Source organism: Nerophis lumbriciformis, linkage group LG19 (assembly GCF_033978685.3).
Source record: "Nerophis lumbriciformis linkage group LG19, RoL_Nlum_v2.1, whole genome shotgun sequence".
Taxonomy (NCBI): domain Eukaryota; kingdom Metazoa; phylum Chordata; class Actinopteri; order Syngnathiformes; family Syngnathidae; genus Nerophis; species Nerophis lumbriciformis.
The window spans coordinates 11946286-11964101 of NC_084566.2; the positions used below are offsets into that span (position 1 = coordinate 11946286).

Here is a 17816-nt window from a genome sequence, read left to right on the forward strand (position 1 = left end):
ATCTTGTTGCAAAATTCTTATTTCCTTTTATTCTGACACCATGTCTTGTTCCGTGTTGGGGAAATAAGTTGAGCCAACACACGACGTGTTGCTAACTGTACTTTTATTCACGACTCGTGGGAATAACACATCACATGTCCGGCAACGCTTAAACAGGAAGTACCTCTGTCAGGTTCAAATACTGGACATCTGTTACACAAGACAAAAGGCAAGGAATCAAACAGAGACAGAATTCAATTTGGACTCAATTGAGGAAAGACATGGTCACTGTACTCTCTGCACAGTCCTGCACCACGCTCTGACGAAGAAGGTTTCCGTCTCCTCTTTTATTTAGAGATTTCAATGTTTACGCAACAACACATGTCTCAGCAGGAATGGGGAGTATGTAAATAGTCATTGTTGTCGGTTACATTGAAGACAAAAGAAGAAGATCCCTCAGGTTTGGGTTCGTCCTGGATTCAGCTTGGGCAGGTTTGCAAGACAATGGATGACCCCTCCCGTCTCATTCCATCGTCCACAGCGGAATCTTCCAAGCGTTTGGCTTGGTGCAACAAAGACCGCTTCTTGTCTGTTCATTGAGAACTCAGAACGGAAAGTTTTTTGATAATTTAAATACAATTTTTCTGACATTTCCCTCCTGTTTATCAAACAACTTCCCCAGAATCTTCTTATCCCCAATAACTTCTTCTTGCGATTTTCAGTTAATGGTTCATTTCCCTAGGGCCAAGTTATGTTCACACTCAGAGTTCAACATCAATTTTTTTTCTCATCGTTACTCGGGTCTGGAAACAGATCAGGAACACCATCCAGGTAGGTATCCCCATCATCAGATTCATCTTCCTTATCGTCCGCCAGGAGGTGCATCTGAACAGCTTTATCATCTGCTGGGCTAATCGCTGTGGTAATCAGACGGTTAAGCAGAGAACGCAGACATGGAATACAACAACATCCACACAACGTCAGTATTGCTACAAACACGGCCATAGATACTAGAATTGATGATACCAAAGACTTGTATTTGCCGAAACCGTCCATCCACCCATCCCACATAGATGTATCTATGCCTGAGTGCTCTTTCATTTTACCGTTGAGGGTGCGAAGGCCTTCCAGTGCTTTGGTCAGGCTACCTTCTGCATCAGTGTTGTTTGGTATGAACGTGCAACACTGTTCACCAAATATTGCGCACACACCCCCTCTTTCCGCTAACAACATGTCCAGCGCCATACGGTTTTGAAAGGCCATAAGGGAGGTGGCGGCGAGTTGATCAGCGACTGCTTCAAGTCCGGCCTGTGTCCAATTTCCCAATCTCTGTACGTTGTAGTGGACATAGTTTATTCTGTCAACATTCTTGTTAATCGTACACCACCAGTAGACGGATGATTCAAATTCAGCTGCAACTTGATTTACCAATTTATAGTCGTCAGATACACCTCTTGGACACCCATCAATATAAGTTGGATCTACAACACTTTGCCAGTTTACATCATGTCTAATTATTTTCCAATGTTCAGATGTCAAACTGTTCAGGCGTGTTAACAATTCTTGTACAAATATTGATACTTTTACTATGTGTATGCAGTTATCTGATGATACGTTTCCTAACTGTTGTACAGAGCCTTGCATGTTAATGCAGGTATAATTAGCTTTTTTCACATATTTATCAAATATTGGTTTCTGTTTTGTCTCTTTAGCTACAGGGTCAATTTTGTTTTGCTCATTACTTCAATTCAACTTTTTTTTGACTCATCTTGAGTAATTGTCTGGGCTTATACATACAACACAATCAGTTTTTGTAGCCTTTCCCACTTGCTCCGCCATAAGGAACAAATTAATTACCAAAACAGGAACCAATTATTATCAAACTTTGACACACCATCAAATGGTATGCTTACAACTTTGTCACAGTGGAATTTGTAGTGTGCTAGTTAACATGTCCCTTTGATAACACAAATACAATTCCAAATACTTTTTTTCCATTATATGACCTTTTTAAATACAATCCCAAATACTTTTTCCCATTACTGTTTTTCTGGCATGGGTTTTCTGGCATTTTTTTTTCACTAATGGGGTTACTCCGAATCCTCCCATTGCCCGTCTTCTAATACGACCTCCCCTGTGAGTGTATTTTACTTCTTGATTATGCCAGTGGTTTGGGTTTACTATGGGTGCAGTATCATTTTGTTTCCTGAGTTCTACATTTTCCTCAGATTCCCAAGTGAACCATATTAGGGGGGCAGGGCCGACCAGTACCAATATCGTTAACCCATATGTTTATGGACCGTCTGAGCCATTGGGGTGTCATTTCTGCTGATTCACTCCTCTACCAAGGTCAGTGGTTTGGCTCAACTCTAGTCATCGTGTGCGTCCACACTATTACCAGACTTTGCTTCCCTTTCCTTATTGGATGATTCAACAGAAATGACCTTTTTACAATGTACTAAGTGTACCCAGGTTGGTCTTTCCACTATCTTTCAAACGGTGTTAGTCCTGTTGTACTTGTAATGTTAATGTACATTTTTACTAAATATTTGCATAATGCTTTTGTTACTGTCAGCACATCTGCTTTTCCTTTAGGAAATATTTCTAACTACCTTGAAAATGCATCTACTATGACCAGACAATAATGTTTTCCTTCACTCTTATTTAGTTAATTGCATAGATGTTTTATACAATTTTTTTTATAAGAATTAAACTATAGGAAGTATAGTACTTCTGTATAAGGGCATTCATATCCCTCCTGTTGAGCCATGAGTTCAACCTTGGCTCAATATTGCTGCTCACTTATACCGATTTTTCTTTGTAAGATTGGTTTATTGTCTGGACATACATAGATGTCTTTTTTGTTCAACATCATCCTCATAATTTCTTTTTATTCCTTTCATTGCTTGTCTCAATATATTGGTCAACTTGTTTTTGTAGTTCTTACAGCGTTTTTCAGCATTCTCTGTTCTTGATTTGATAAACGCCTTACAAAGTCTATTTTTCTTTTTACATGCATTTTTCAAACTGTTTATCATCCAAGGTGCATTATTTTGCCTTTGTTTAGATCTGCATGGAACCTCAGGACAATGCTTGTTATACATATTACTTTATGCATTTTTTAAGTAATGTTTTAAACTCACTTAACTGTCTATATGCTACTTAATCTATACTTTTAAACTCTGAATTTACATTCTTCCCATTGTTTATATTTTTATTTGCAATTATTATTCAATAATATTTAAAGCAATCAGTTGTCTATCGCTAGCTGATAGTTTTCCTGATTGCCATACCTCATTTATTTTATGTTATGTCCTTATCTTATCTTAGCTCAACACTCAGATGTATGGTGTTGCAAATGTCTAAAACATAATCTACTTACTTCTTAGGGCAAAGGTCAGCAACACTTGAGCTTCTCTCCTTTTTTTTTTTTCTGTTTTTTTTTTCTTCTTTCCTCAGCTAATAAACATGTAACCCACTTTATCATTTTATCATACTATACATCTCAACTCGTATTATAGTTATTAATCTAGGTTTTTATTTATTCCATTATTTACTTATACATATATATATTTGTATATATAAAAGCGCTCTTTATATATCCAAACATACATGTATATCTTCAGTCTACCTTTTCTTCATCTCTTATTTCAATACCCCCATTATCTCTCTTTCGCATTAGTTTATTTCATTTTGCATTAATTCTTATTATTGATTTTTCCCTATTTCTTCATCTATTTTTACTTTTATCTCATTTTAGCACTTTGAGATTTTTCTCCTATTTGCTTTTTCTTTTAACCTATTTTTATTTTTATTTGAACCTCCAGGGTTTTTACACAATTTGTACCTGGAAAGATACACACTTAAACACACACTAACAAACAAACAAACAAACACATTTGCAGCGATCTTACCACCAATGGCATACGCTGACAACATGACTAATTGGTGTCGTCTTTTAACAGTCATGCTGAGTTACTTTGATTTTTTTTTTTCCCAGGACAGTTTCTTGCAAAATGTCCTTCTCTGCTTCAACGCCAACATGCAGTAGGGTCTAACCGCTGACGTTGTGGTTGTTGTCTTCTATTTTGGTTTAAATAGATTGTAATAGACCATATTAGATCTGCGTTTCTTTGTGTCCCTCTTTCCATTTTGAGAATTTGGAGTAATCCGTCGCCCCATACAGAGCCGAAACTTATAAGGATTACTTTTGTTTTTGTTGTAAGATAGTGGTTTAATTTATTATTGTGGTACACGTCGCTTCTACTGGAGATGGTTCCCCAGTGGAGGTGTCTTGCCTAGAGCATCCACAATAACCCACTATTTACTTCTCACAACTTTCATATGGAGTGATAGCCTAATGGCGATTACTCCCACACACTCTCACATTCACACCTTTCAGTATATTGATCTACGGAAATTTCAATGTATATTACATGCGGACTCCGTCGCCCTCCAGGTTATTGTTTTTTCACGGACAAAATTCAGTTTTTTATTCTGAATAGACCATTTTAGGTCTGTTGGACTCCGACGTCCCCAGGATAATGGTTCACGGATATTTCAAATTATTGTGGGCTCCGACACCCCCTAGTATGTTTGTTTATGGATATTACGGATTCCAGTTTTCGCGGTTCCGTTTACCTGCAGTCTTTTGGCCTCTTCAGTTTTTATCTTAATTCAGTTTTTATTTAAAATTTTAATACTCACGGACGTTGGACTCCGACGTCCCTCTAATTTGGCCTTTTTACCTGTTAGAGCCTAGGATTTACAGGGTTTGTCTATGCGTCGTAACCCTCAGTCACACGCTTTCTCTCAGTCGTTTCTTTCTTCGTCAATTTAAAACGTACTCACTGCTCTCTGCCTTCCTTCCTGTTGTCCTCGGATTTTCCGTCAGTCTTTCAATTCCAGCCCGAAATGAAGAAAAAGCAGTTCCTCAATCAGGATTTGGTTGCCATGGTCCTCTGGTTTCACTCACTCATGCTGGAATCGTCAGACGTGTTGGAATCCGGCTCGAAGGACCAATTAGATGTCAGGTTCAAATACAGGACATCTGTTACACAAGACAAAAGGCAAGGAATCAAACAGAGACAGAATTAAATTTGGACTCAATTGAGGAAAGACATGGTCACTGTACTCTCTGCACAGTCCTGCACCACGCTCTGACGAAGAAGGTTTCCGTCTCCTCTTTTATTTAGAGATTTCAATGTTTACGCAACAACACATGTCTCAGCAGGAATGGGGAGTATGTAAATAGTCATTGTTGTCGGTCACATTGAAGACAAAAGAAGAAGATCCCTCAGGTTTGGGTTCGTCCTGGATTCAGCTTGGGCAGGTTTGCAAGACAATGGATGACCCCTCCCGTCTCATTCCATCGTCCACAGCGGAATCTTCCAAGCGTTTGGCTTGGTGCAACAAAGACCGCTTCTTGTCTGTTCATTGAGAACTCAGAACGGAAAGTTTTTTGATAATTTAAATACAATTTTTCTGACAACCTCCTTTCTTGGGCCAATCATATTCGTGTATACTTCAGGGACCGCTCGGAGATTGTATTTCCTAAGAATATTACACAATTTTTATGTGTTAATTCCTTGCACCTAAAAAAGACATTAAGTGCCTCACACTATTAAACAAGTAAGCGCCTGTTAACTAAGAGACTGAACATGCTGGTAAAGCCAGCCAATTCTGACACATTACTTTAAAACAATTAAAACATTGTGTCGATTAAAACAACACTACAATTTTCAAATAAATACATCTCTCCTTGTATGACATGTTAGAACTCCATACATGTAAACAATGTACAACCTGTCACAAGGGGGTGCTTTTGCCACGAGTGTAAGTACAGATTTGAATATGAATTGAAGATTGCACCAATAGCCGAGAGAGCAAATAATCTGGTAGTTTCACAAAAGTATCAGACTTTTCTCTCAACAATTAACAGTACTGTTTCACAAAAGTATCAGACTATCTCTCATAGTACCGTTTCACAAAATCATCTGACTTCTCTCATAACAATACTTCACAAGTATTTGACTTACCTTCTCTCATCGTTCTGTTCCGAAAAAGTATCTGACCTATCTCTCATAGTACTGTTTCACAAGTATCTGACTTATATCTAATAACTAGTACTGTTTCACAAGTATCTGACCATCTCTCATAGTTCTATTTCACAAGTATGTGACTTCTCTCATAACTAGTAGTTTCTCAAAAGTGTCTGACTTATCTCTCATAGTACTGTTTCACAAGTATCTGACTTATTTCTAATAACTAGTACTGTTTCACAAGTATTTGACTTATCTCTTACAGTACTCTCACAAAAGTATCTTACCTTATTCTCATAGTACGGTTTCACAAAAGTATCTGACTTATCACTCTAACAGTGCAATAATGATGAGTGCAACGGTTAAGTTCTACCTGATAGCTGATGACTGTTCACTGGTCTAAAACCCAGTAGACTCTTTTTCATAGTTAGCAGTTTTGGTGGGAGGGTTTTGTTTCCCAATCCAAGCATTACTGTTTTGATGAATTTTAATGTATTTGCCATTCTTTTTGGGTAATCCAAATGCAAAGTATATGTAAGCCCAATAACAGGCAAACTGCCTGAGGAAAGTCTCTAATACTCTCCATGACAATACCTTTGTCAAGTACGATAGCATTGGAGATGGGCTGGGGGTGTATTGTGCTTGGACCCGGCTGAAGACTCTCTTCCCCATCTTCACTGACAACAGTCAGCACACCAACTGTGATGGAAGACAGGCCTCAACTCTCGCCGTATCCTGCAAAGAAACACATTATTTAGAATAGCAACTTATGCTTGCTACCCACTGAATTTGCTCTTCTCATGAACATTAATTTTCGGTGTTCGTATTTGTTAGAGAATAGACCTCTAAATACACACTGTAATCAAATAAATATATATGGTATGAATAAACTAAATCTATGAAAGCATACAACTAGGTCTGTACAATTTTGAACAGACACTGACGTTTCACTCTAGACTCCTGCTCCTGGGATTTGAAATGAATTAATTACTGTAAGGTTGAAGTGGCAACCTTCAATATTAATTACAGGGTGTTTACATGGTCCATCAGATGAGTTGTGGAGGATTTGGAGCACAAAATATGTCACTGTACAAAAAACTATATATTGTGCAGACAGAGTTTCATCTTTGTTTTACATCCGTATGAGCAGTATGATTTCTCAATCAATGCAGACCAAACTGTTTTACTTACAAAGCACGTCTTGTAGAATTCACTGGAGTCATCGCAGAGTACAATGGAAATGCCTTTGAGGACAGCAGAGCGCTGGGCAGTCACATCTGGTGTCTAATGATACAGAAACAGAAATTATCAGTAAAGAGACATTTACAAGGCACAAACACAAGTCAGGCAGGGAGTGAAATATGTTATACCTCCTTCTGTGATACTTCCTGTTACCTACAAATTACTTTGAACATTGTGTAGTGTCCAAGGCAAGTTGCAAAATGAAAATACTTACGGCCCAGTTGATGTGCTCCATTAACTCAGCCAGTTTCTGTCCAACAGTTCCTTTTTTTTTTACTTGCAGAGTTCGATGAAACGTGGGGTCTGCTGGTCCAGAGCCTCAAAGAAGTCTCCCTCAAGATTCTTACTAACAATTCAATTAAACTCAGCAAATATCTGGAAAAAGTAGAGAGAGGGTGGGAGGGGGGTAGAAGGAGAACCAGCACATTAATTAGACATTGATTTGAATCATAACAGTTGTGCAATTTGGCAACCATTATAGCTTCCAAGATAGAAAGGCATTAAAGCCTCCTAAATTAAGTTATAATACAAATTTCAAACGAATCAGACTAGTGCATATATATACTACTTTCTAACCAACACAAAACACTGATTGTTTCAATAAATCCTTAGTGTAAGAACAAGATTTCTTCAACTTGAAAACAATATGTATCGTTCCTGCAAATGTGTTATGATTGTTTTGATTAACATTTCAGGAGGCACTATTCAGGACAAGATAATAGCTTACCCGTCTCTCCGTGAAAAGCGCTGGCCATCGTTCAACCATGTTCTGTACAGCAGGCTTCTCGTTGACTATCTCTCATCTGCGTAGCGGGAATGTTTGGTTCATCTTTTGTGAGATGTGAATGCCATTTGTTTTTTTCTTCTTCATTTTCTCCGTGAGAACCTTTCTGGCATCTACGAGGCTTCTTTCATCATGTCCGTCAGGTAAATTAGGCAGATAATTTGCTTCACCTAATTTTTGGCCATTTGATATTCTTCCTTGATGCTTCTCCCTCTGGTTTGGCTTTACTTCTTTTAGCCCCATTGTTTGCTACATCCTCACATCTGGATCTCGCAGCTTTCGGCGATAGCTGGCCATCTTAAATTTAAGACTGCTCTTCCAGCCATACCATCCCGGCTGAGGACCAGGCTCAGTAAGGCAGGGGTGCTTGCTAGTCAATGCTTTTGCCACAGAGCTAAACTCCTCATCGTCAGGATAAGCCTTGAAACTGTACATTGCCTCAGCAAGCTTGTCAAACATGTCAATCTTCATATCTCTTGATACCTTCATACGTGTTCCATCTTTCAAAAAGGCAAGATCTCCCTGTCTCAGTCTGTAATTAACATCAACTGAGAAATTGGGTATGAAAAAGTACTCTGGCCATTGTTGTCTTCTTAGCAATGGTGATAATCCTCCACTCGACAGGATTTCAGTGTCTGCTGAGTGCCCCCAGTGTCTGATGTTGTGTTGGGTAATGACACAAGTGTTAAAGTCAGAGACACAAGACGGATGATTTTCACCGTAGCTCTTTCAGGAAAATCTGTCATTTCAGTCAAATTGCAGAGAGCGTTATTGAAGTCTTGATCGTCATACTGCAAGTTAAAGTCATATGGCAGCAACAGTTTACCCTTCAGTTGCACTTTTAATTCTTCAACGGAATCCGATCTCTGATTTAAAGTTAACTTCCTAATATCAGCTCCATCGATGATAACTCTCAGCAATAACCTTTGGTCCATCTCGACAATTTATCCTCAGAAAAAAAAGAAGCTTGTGTGAGATTCCATTTCAGTGTTTAGTCACTCAGCATAATATGTACAGTTTAAGTGTAACAAGCTGTTTGCCTCCAACTCTGTAAAGTGACAGGGGGAAAACATTCTTGAGTTCAGACAACTGGGTGACCGAGAGGGTGGACAAATGGCCGCTACAGAGCTCATATGCTCGAAGATGCTCATTATACCATGTGGTCATAATGCTGCAGACAAATATTATGTCAGTATTATGGAATGACCTCAATCTCGTTACCCTGCGTAATGACAATAAAGCTGATTCTGATTCTGATTCTGATCACAACAATCTTTGCTATTTGTCTGAACTCTGGGAGCCCTGAGCAAGATCCAACTGAAATGACCATATCAGCACTGTACTTAGTGCCATCTATGGAGACAGAAGATGCTACAAAGACTGTGTTCTGCTGGGCATTCCTGTGATAGAGATCGTTCTGCACATTTTCAGGAACTGAGGCAACCATCACAGACTTCACCTTATTAATTTCAACAGATGGCTTGAAAAAGGAGGTGGCAGCACGATGGAAGGCGATCATGTTCTGGTGTCTGAGAGCTAAAGTAAGAGCTATGTTCTTGAAATTGTGAGTGTAGCTAGACATGGACATAACCTTGTTTTCCAACTATTGGAATGAAGAAAGTGAGTGGGAATGATAGTGCTGAGAAGAAGAAGTGGGTGATATTCATTGAGTTAAAGAAAATCATCAAAAACATGACAGCGTGTAAGTTGTGAAGCAGTTGGAGCAAAGCTTTGCTAGTCTGCAACATACTGAAGCAGGAGCCAGCTTTTGTGCCAGCCAAGAATGTTAAAATAATATCTAACAGGTGGATATTTATCCATGAAAATATGGAAAATCTGCCAGAGTGGAGAAGCATTTTAAAGGCGATACCGTAGAAGTCTTCTCTCCAAAGTATAAACAACCAGCATTCTCATACAATATATACCAGCGTTAAATACTTTATATGAAGAGTTCAGGCCCAAAAACCCATTAATGGCATTTGCCGATTTTGCGCTATGAGTACCACTAAATAGTATACACCGTTCTCTGCCGGGGGTAGAATCAAATTTTCCCCAAAATTTTCCCTTATCTTTTGCATTTCACTGTTGAATGTTCCGTTTTACTTCAGAAAACAATAAGCATCCAGTTTTCTTTGTGGCACAAACAGACAAATCCATCAGACCAATCAGTGCATCGAAATTTGATGACGTCATCCAATATCAGCACCCATGTTCGCTCGCTTCATCTCTGTTTTGCCGTGATTATAACTAAATTCAAGGATCAATAATGAATAACTTTGATGAAATCAGTGAGCGTGTGTTGTCCTCGCCAACAGGGCACAAAAAAAGACGATATATCTGAGCGGCCCGTGAGAGCGGCATTAAAGATCCCATCTATTGCCTGTGTACATAATGTGCAGGATACATGGGTAGCCACTATTCTCTTCGATGTTAAATGGAACCATGTGTTTTACTCTGCCGTTGTCTTGTGATTCAGCTGTCAATGTAATGATGTCATGATGCAGCAGTCAATGTAAACCCCAGAACCCCCTGTCCAGGGATCACCCCAAAATGTGTCTGTTTGGATAATGTTAATTCATTAGTGATGGAATAAGCATTCCTCTGAAAAAACTCATATTTTTTTTACTCTCTTTTAGGGCCTGGTTTGCACCGTATAGGATTACCGTAGTCTGTTTTTGCAAGGAAACGTTTGGAGTTACCTGTTTTTGCTGAAAAATTTGTACAAAATTATAAAAATAAAATGTTTGTAACGAATGTGTATTTTTCCAATTAACAGTTTCACTTTGGTTGTTAGAAATTATTCAAATGCAACCCATGTCAGCAGCATGACTGTTTCGTGAAAAGCTCCACAAAAAATCATTGATTTACTCAAAACAAGGAAAATGTAGATATCTGTTTCTGCCTTTGTACTCTTCATGTACAGAGGCTCTTCATGCAATATATATATATATATATATATATATATATATATATATATATATATATATATATATATATATATATATATATATATATATATATATATAAATATATAAAATACAGTATATATGTATATGTGTGTGTAAAGGTGTAAATAAAAAATGTGTATTTATATGTATATATGTAAGTTTTTATATGTGTGTGTGTATATACGTATGTGTGTGTGTGTATATGTGTTTATATATGTATAAAAATGTGTATATGTATGTATGTATACGTACATATATAGTGTATATGTATGTATATACATACATGTAAATGTATGTATATACATACATGTAAATGTATGTATGTAGATATATGTACATGTATATATACATATACTGTACTGTGTGTATTTACACATATATAAATACATTGGAACTATTTGCACTTTTGCATTTTTATTAATCACAGTAAATTACTTAATTGAACTTATAATTCATATTATCTTAAAAAAGACCCCAATATTTTGACAGACATGCAATTTTATCGTCAGAACATTTTTTTTAACTTTCAAGCATGTAATTTATTTGTTGTAAACTTGAATAGTTTTATCTAAATTAACATCCAGTGTATTTTGAAGTGAATTTGCCTGAGAATACACCAATTGGCGTCTCCTCCTCATTTTTAAACTGGTGTATGCATCTACCTGATCATTGACAGTATAACATCACACACCTTTTACATAATCATCCGCAATTAAGGTAAAGGAGCATATACGGTCAAAATGAATTGGGTGAATAATTTGCGTGGATATATGTTGTGAGATTTGGTGTGACTATTTCCACCTGCTTGGTATTTTTACTACTCATACTGTGTGATACTTCTCCCACTGGCCCCGTGTCAAGTTTTCACGGCTGGAAAAGTTTTCCTACGAATATGTCAGCCTGCTTCCTTTGACATCTGTGTGGGAGTGAGTGCTCTGTACTCCCCCCACGGTTGTTACGTGCTAAGACTGCCACTCTGTGGGACGTTCTCCACTGCAATTATCATTTCAGCGACCGTGTTCTCATGCCCCTGCTTATTTGATCTATTCTCCCCTCCTCCTTTTAAAGCTTTTATTGTTTTTCCTTACCCCTGTGTCCTCCCTGTCCATCACTGACATTGATTAAGTTCTGTTGCTTCACAACTCAGTCTAAATGGTGAGCTGGGTGTGCATATTGTCAATACAATGCTCTGCTGACATAAACACACAAGCACACTCACATACACACACACATGCATGCACGCACACCCACACACCTTGGATCCGCAAGGAAACTGTCCATCCAATTCCATGGAGGCAGTTGTATTCCAACCTTGCAGTGTAATTGCCATCAACATGTTAATTTGCTCAGTGTCTTATTTCCAAATGAGACGTTACATTCCTACCTGTCAGTAAACTGACAGTCTTGAAGACCAAAACATTTTCTTTATCCGCATTAATGCTACATCCTCCACCGCCACGCTACGATCAACTGCATATTTGTATGCTAAATGCCAACTTTGTATTGAAACCCTCACCCTGACATCCCCTTCACCTGTAGGTGTGTGCGTGTGTACAAGATTAGAATGTCAGGTGTCTTCAGGCATGCTTCATTGAACCTCATTTACTGTATTTCATTATCTTGGAGGCACAATGGGAAAATGATGTTCAGGTCCGGTTAGGTTAATATTGTTACGAGATCCAAAAGTCCAAAGGGTAAAGAGAAGACAAGGGTGGTCCCATCTGAGATTGGTGTTCAAGTAATTAATACCTGCATGGGACTAACTGTTCATGTTGCACATGCAGTGTACCTCATGTTTTTGGTTAGTAATCCCTTCCGAAAGGCTCGCCAATATTTGTTTTGTCATTTTATGTATTTGTTATCAATGTTGTAAGTTTTACTTCTACCTTAACACCAAAAAGCAAAAATTGGAAAACAATTACTGTATTGACGTTTTATCGTTTTATACCAAAGACTTAAAAGTGCACACTAGATGGCAGTATAAGCGTATACTCAATGCTTATTGTCTATTTACTGTACTGTTTTAATTATTACTGATAATTGTGATAATTAATTATAGTTACAGAAAGAAACACCACCAAAAGTCAGCTGTGTGCTCTGTCGTTCACAAGTTTTACACTTAAGAAGTGTTTGTCCATCTTAAACATTTACTTATGTTACAACACATTTGCCCCGCACATTAAGAACATTTGTGAACTGTTGAGAATGATCTATAGCGCTAATTTTTGTTGGTAAATGAGAGACGATGACAGATTATCATCACACTTTAACATCTCTGTCATGTAAATGCTGCCTCAGTTTTGCTTTGCTCATTACAATCTGTTCCTAATTGCCTTACCATGAATAAATACATATTCAAATACACAAACTAGGAAGTCAAGACACCAGTGTGTTGTTAAATGTTTACATACTACATTACCCAGAAGACTTAGCAAAATAGACATAACAGAAGTATGTGTGAGCTACACGAGAGGATGGCAGTTGTGCTGTTGAGCAATAAAGAGTTGATATATATATATATATATATATATATATATATATATATATATATATATATATATATATATATATATGGCCAATAAAGGCCTACTGAAACCCACTACTACCGACCACGCAGTCTGATAGTTTATATATCAATGATGAAATCTTAACATTGCAACACATGCCAATACGGCCGGGTTAGCTTACTAAAGTGCAATTTTAAAATTTGCGCGAAACATCCTGCTGAAAACGTCACGGATTGTAGAGGACATTTTGGGACAGCATGGGGGCCAGCTATTAAGTCGTCTGTTTTCATCGCAAAATTGCACAGTATTCTGGACATCTGTGTTGGTGAATCTTTTGCAATTTGTTCAATGAACAATGGAGACAGCAAAGAAGAAAGCTGTAGGTGGGAAGCGGTGTATTGCGGGCGGCTGCAGCAACACAAACACAGCCGGTGTTTCATTGTTTACATTCCCGAAAGATGACAGTCAATCTTTACCATTGGCCTGCGGAGAACTGGGACAACAGAGACTCTTACCAGGAGGACTTTGAGTTGGATGCGCAGACACGGTACCATGAGTACGCATGCAGCTGCGGCTTCCAAACATTTGATCGCTTGCCCGTACGTGCGTGCCGCTATGTGCATGTCATGTACATAACTTTGGGGACTTTGGGGAAATATATGTGCTGTATGAACTTTGGGGAGGTGAACGGTACTTTGGGCTGTGGGATTGAGTGTGTTGTGCAAGTGTTTGAGTTGTATTGGAGGGTTATATGGACGGGATGGGGAAGGTGTTTGTTATGCGGGATTAATTTGTGGCATATTAAATATAAGCCTGGTTGTGTTGTGGCTAATAGAGTATATATATGTCTTGTGTTTATCTACTGTTTTAGTCATTCCCAGCTGAATAACAGGTCCTACCCGCCTCTCACAGCATCTTCCCTATCTGAATCGCTCCCACTGCCCTCTAGTCCTTCACTCTCACTTTCCTCATCCACAAATCTTTCATCCTTGCTCAAATTAATGGGGAAATCGTCGCTTTCTCGGTCCGAATCGCTCTCGCTGCTGGTGGCCATGATTGTAAACAATGTGCGGATGTGAGGAGCTCCACAACCTGTGACGTCACGCGCATATCGTCTGCTACTTCCGGTACATGCAAGGCTTTTTTATCAGCGACCAAAAGTTGCGAACTTTATCGTCAATGTTCTCTACTAAATCCTTTCAGCATAAATATGGCAATATCGCGAAATGATCAAGTATGACACATAGAATAGACCTGCTATCCCCGTTTAAATAAGAAAATCGCATTTCAGTAGGCCTTTAATCACAGGTTATTATTTGCTTAAAAATACCCCAATATTTGGATACAAATGTAATTTTGTAGTCAGAATGTCATTTAGGAATGTTTTTTAAATATGAATATGAATTCATATTACTCCAAAACATGTGATTCATTCAATTTAAGTTTGAGTCAAACAGTATCATTTCACCAAAAAACGCCAAACTTATCACCACGCTGGTGATAAGTTTGGCATTTTTTGGTGAAATGATACTGTTTGACTCAAACTTAAATTGAATGAATCACATGTTTTGGAGTAATATGAATAGGCTACATACGAAACACATTGCTCAACAACTTAAGTTTAAAGAGGAACTGCACTTTTTGGGGAATTTTGCCTATCATTTACAAGCCTGATGTATGACAAAACCACACATTTTTCTTTTTTTTATGCATTCTAAATAGATAATAAATGTGATTAAAAGCTGCTTACAAAAAACTAAAAAAACTGTTAAAAACATCCAAACACCTTCATTAAGGTTTTATGTACATGAGTATATATGTATTGTAGTAATGGCCACATTTATAAAAAAAACATTCAATATTTACGTATTTTGCTCATTTTAAGCATACGCAGCACATTTATTTAAAAAACACATCATGCATGCTTTTTTTCAACAGTATTACTGATCATTTGAAGACATCCGGTGGGTCGGGTTGAAAAGTTTAACAAAAAGCATTTGGCCCGCAGACCGTAATTTGCTCATGCATGCGTCAGACCCTCAGTGCGTGGCGCTCCAGACTATAACTGACAGCTGTGGTCTTACACAAATAATAAATGAACCAACAGATTGCAATGGTAATACGATAAAACTACTTAATATCTGAGGTGTCACCACCTCTAAAGTTTTGCTACTCCCGGACACGGAAGTAATATCCAATTATTACCTTTTAAAATACGAAGTTCTGACTCATTGTCAACAAGCTACTAATAACCACTTCTTTAACCACAAAGCCGCAACATTAATGCTGTCACAACTACGACTCTTGCTGGTCTAATGCCCTCAGTAATAGCACCATTCCCAAATTATGTGGGCTCACTAATAACTTTACCGATGCCCTGCGCAACACCATTGATAATATAGCAGCGCGAAAGCTATAAAAGGCCCCTAAAAGACGTATCGTCTGGTTTACAGAAGAAACCAGATCTCTTAAACTATCATGTCGAAAGCTGGAACGCAAATGGCGTGCGACTAAACTTGAGGTTTTCTATCAAGCATGGAGTGTTTTGTAACCTATAAATACTTTAGCTTAAAGTATTACTTCAATCTCATCCGCCTCAATAAAACGATCCTAAATATTTGTTTATCACAGTAGCGTTGCTAACCCGACAAGGCACTTGCCTGATGACTTTAAACAATTATTAACTAAGAAAATTGAGCTCATTAGAAAGAAAATTAAACATAAAAATAACACGGTCCAGCTCCAACTGGGTTCTATTAACAGATATGAATGTATGTACGACGGATATTGCCCTCCAAAATAATCTTTCTCATTTTGAATTAATAACATTAGAGGAACTCTTGCGACTCGTAAATGGGACAAAACAAACACTATGTTTACTAGACCCATCTTTTGGGAAATTTATCAAAGAGCTGTTTGTAATATTAGGAACATCAGTGCTAAATATTATTAACTTATCACTTTCCTCTGGTACTGTTTCCCTCGCATTCAAAATAGCGGTTACTCATGCTTTGCTCAAAAGAGGTAACCTCGATTCTGACCAAACTACCGGCCGGTGTCGCACTTCTCAAAAGTGACTAATGATCTATTGCTAACAATGGATGCTGATGCGTCATACATGTTGCTGCTACTTGATCTCAGCTCTGCATTCGATACCGTCGATCATAACATTTTATTAGCATGTATCGGTATATCAGACTTAGCCTTTTTTTGGTTTAACTCCTACATTATCTTACTGACAGGATGCAGTGCGTCTCCCATAACAATGTGACCTCGGAGTATGTTATGGTAATGTGCGGAGTTCCACAGGGTTCGGTTGTTGGTTCGCTGCCTCCGGAGTCCCATGAGCCAAAAGAACCAAATACGACTCCTTCTTCAGCTTGAAGGCATCCCTCACCGCTTGTGTCCACTAGTGGGTTCTGGGATTACCGGCATGGCAGGCACCAACCACCTTGTGGCCACAACATCGGCTGCCTCGACAATAGAGGCATGGAACATGGTCCACTCGGACTCAATGTCCAGAGCCTCACTCGTAACATGTTCGAAGTTCTTGCGTTGGTGGGAATTGAAACTTGTTTTCAGCAGACCCTGACGTTTGGGCCTGCCAAATTTGTCTGGCACCCTCACCCACCATCGGAGCCAACTCACCACCAGGTGGTAATTGGTTGAAAGCTATGCCCCTCTCTTTACTCGAGTGTCCAAAACATAAGACGGGAAATCCGATCATACAACCACAAAGTCGATCATCGAACTGCGGCCTAGGGTGTCCTGGTGCCAAGTGCACATATGGACACCCTTATGTTTGAACATGGTGTTCGTTATGGATAATCTGTGACGAGCACAAAACTCCAATAACAAAACACCACTTTAGTTCATATCAGGGCGGCTATTCCTCCCAATCACGCCTCTCCAGGTCTCACTGTCGTTGCCATTGTGAGCATTAAAGTCCTCCAGTAGAACAAGAGAATTACCTGAGGAAGCAATCTCCAGTACACTACCTCTCGGGCCTCAAAAAAGGGCGGGTACTTAGAATCAGAATCAGAATCAGCTTTATTGTCATTACGCAAGGTAACGAGATTGAGGCCATTCCATACAGTGCGATGTGTGCATGCTAGAAAAACAATGTGCAAATATATAAAAATATAAAAAAATGTAGAAGTGCAATGAATATGGTGTGAAATGAATATATACATGAAAAAAAACAAAAACAAAAACAGGGTGGTTGGTGGAATGGGTTATTGCACCGAAGAGAAGGCAGTTATGAGGGACAATGGGGCAGTCCGTTCAGGATGGTTATGGCCCTGGGGAAGAAGCT

General features: G+C 38.5%; 1 long non-coding RNA gene across 1 annotated transcript; it reads right to left on the reverse strand.

Moving 5' to 3' along the window:
- Nucleotides 1-237: 237 nt before the first annotated feature.
- On the reverse strand, nucleotides 238-5458 carry LOC133618830 (uncharacterized). Its single transcript, XR_009817351.2, has 2 exons — nucleotides 4831-5458; nucleotides 238-896 (listed from the first exon to the last, which is right to left on the reverse strand). It is a non-coding gene; the product is annotated as an uncharacterized lncRNA (long non-coding RNA).
- Between the last annotated feature and the right edge of the window lie 12358 nt (nucleotides 5459-17816).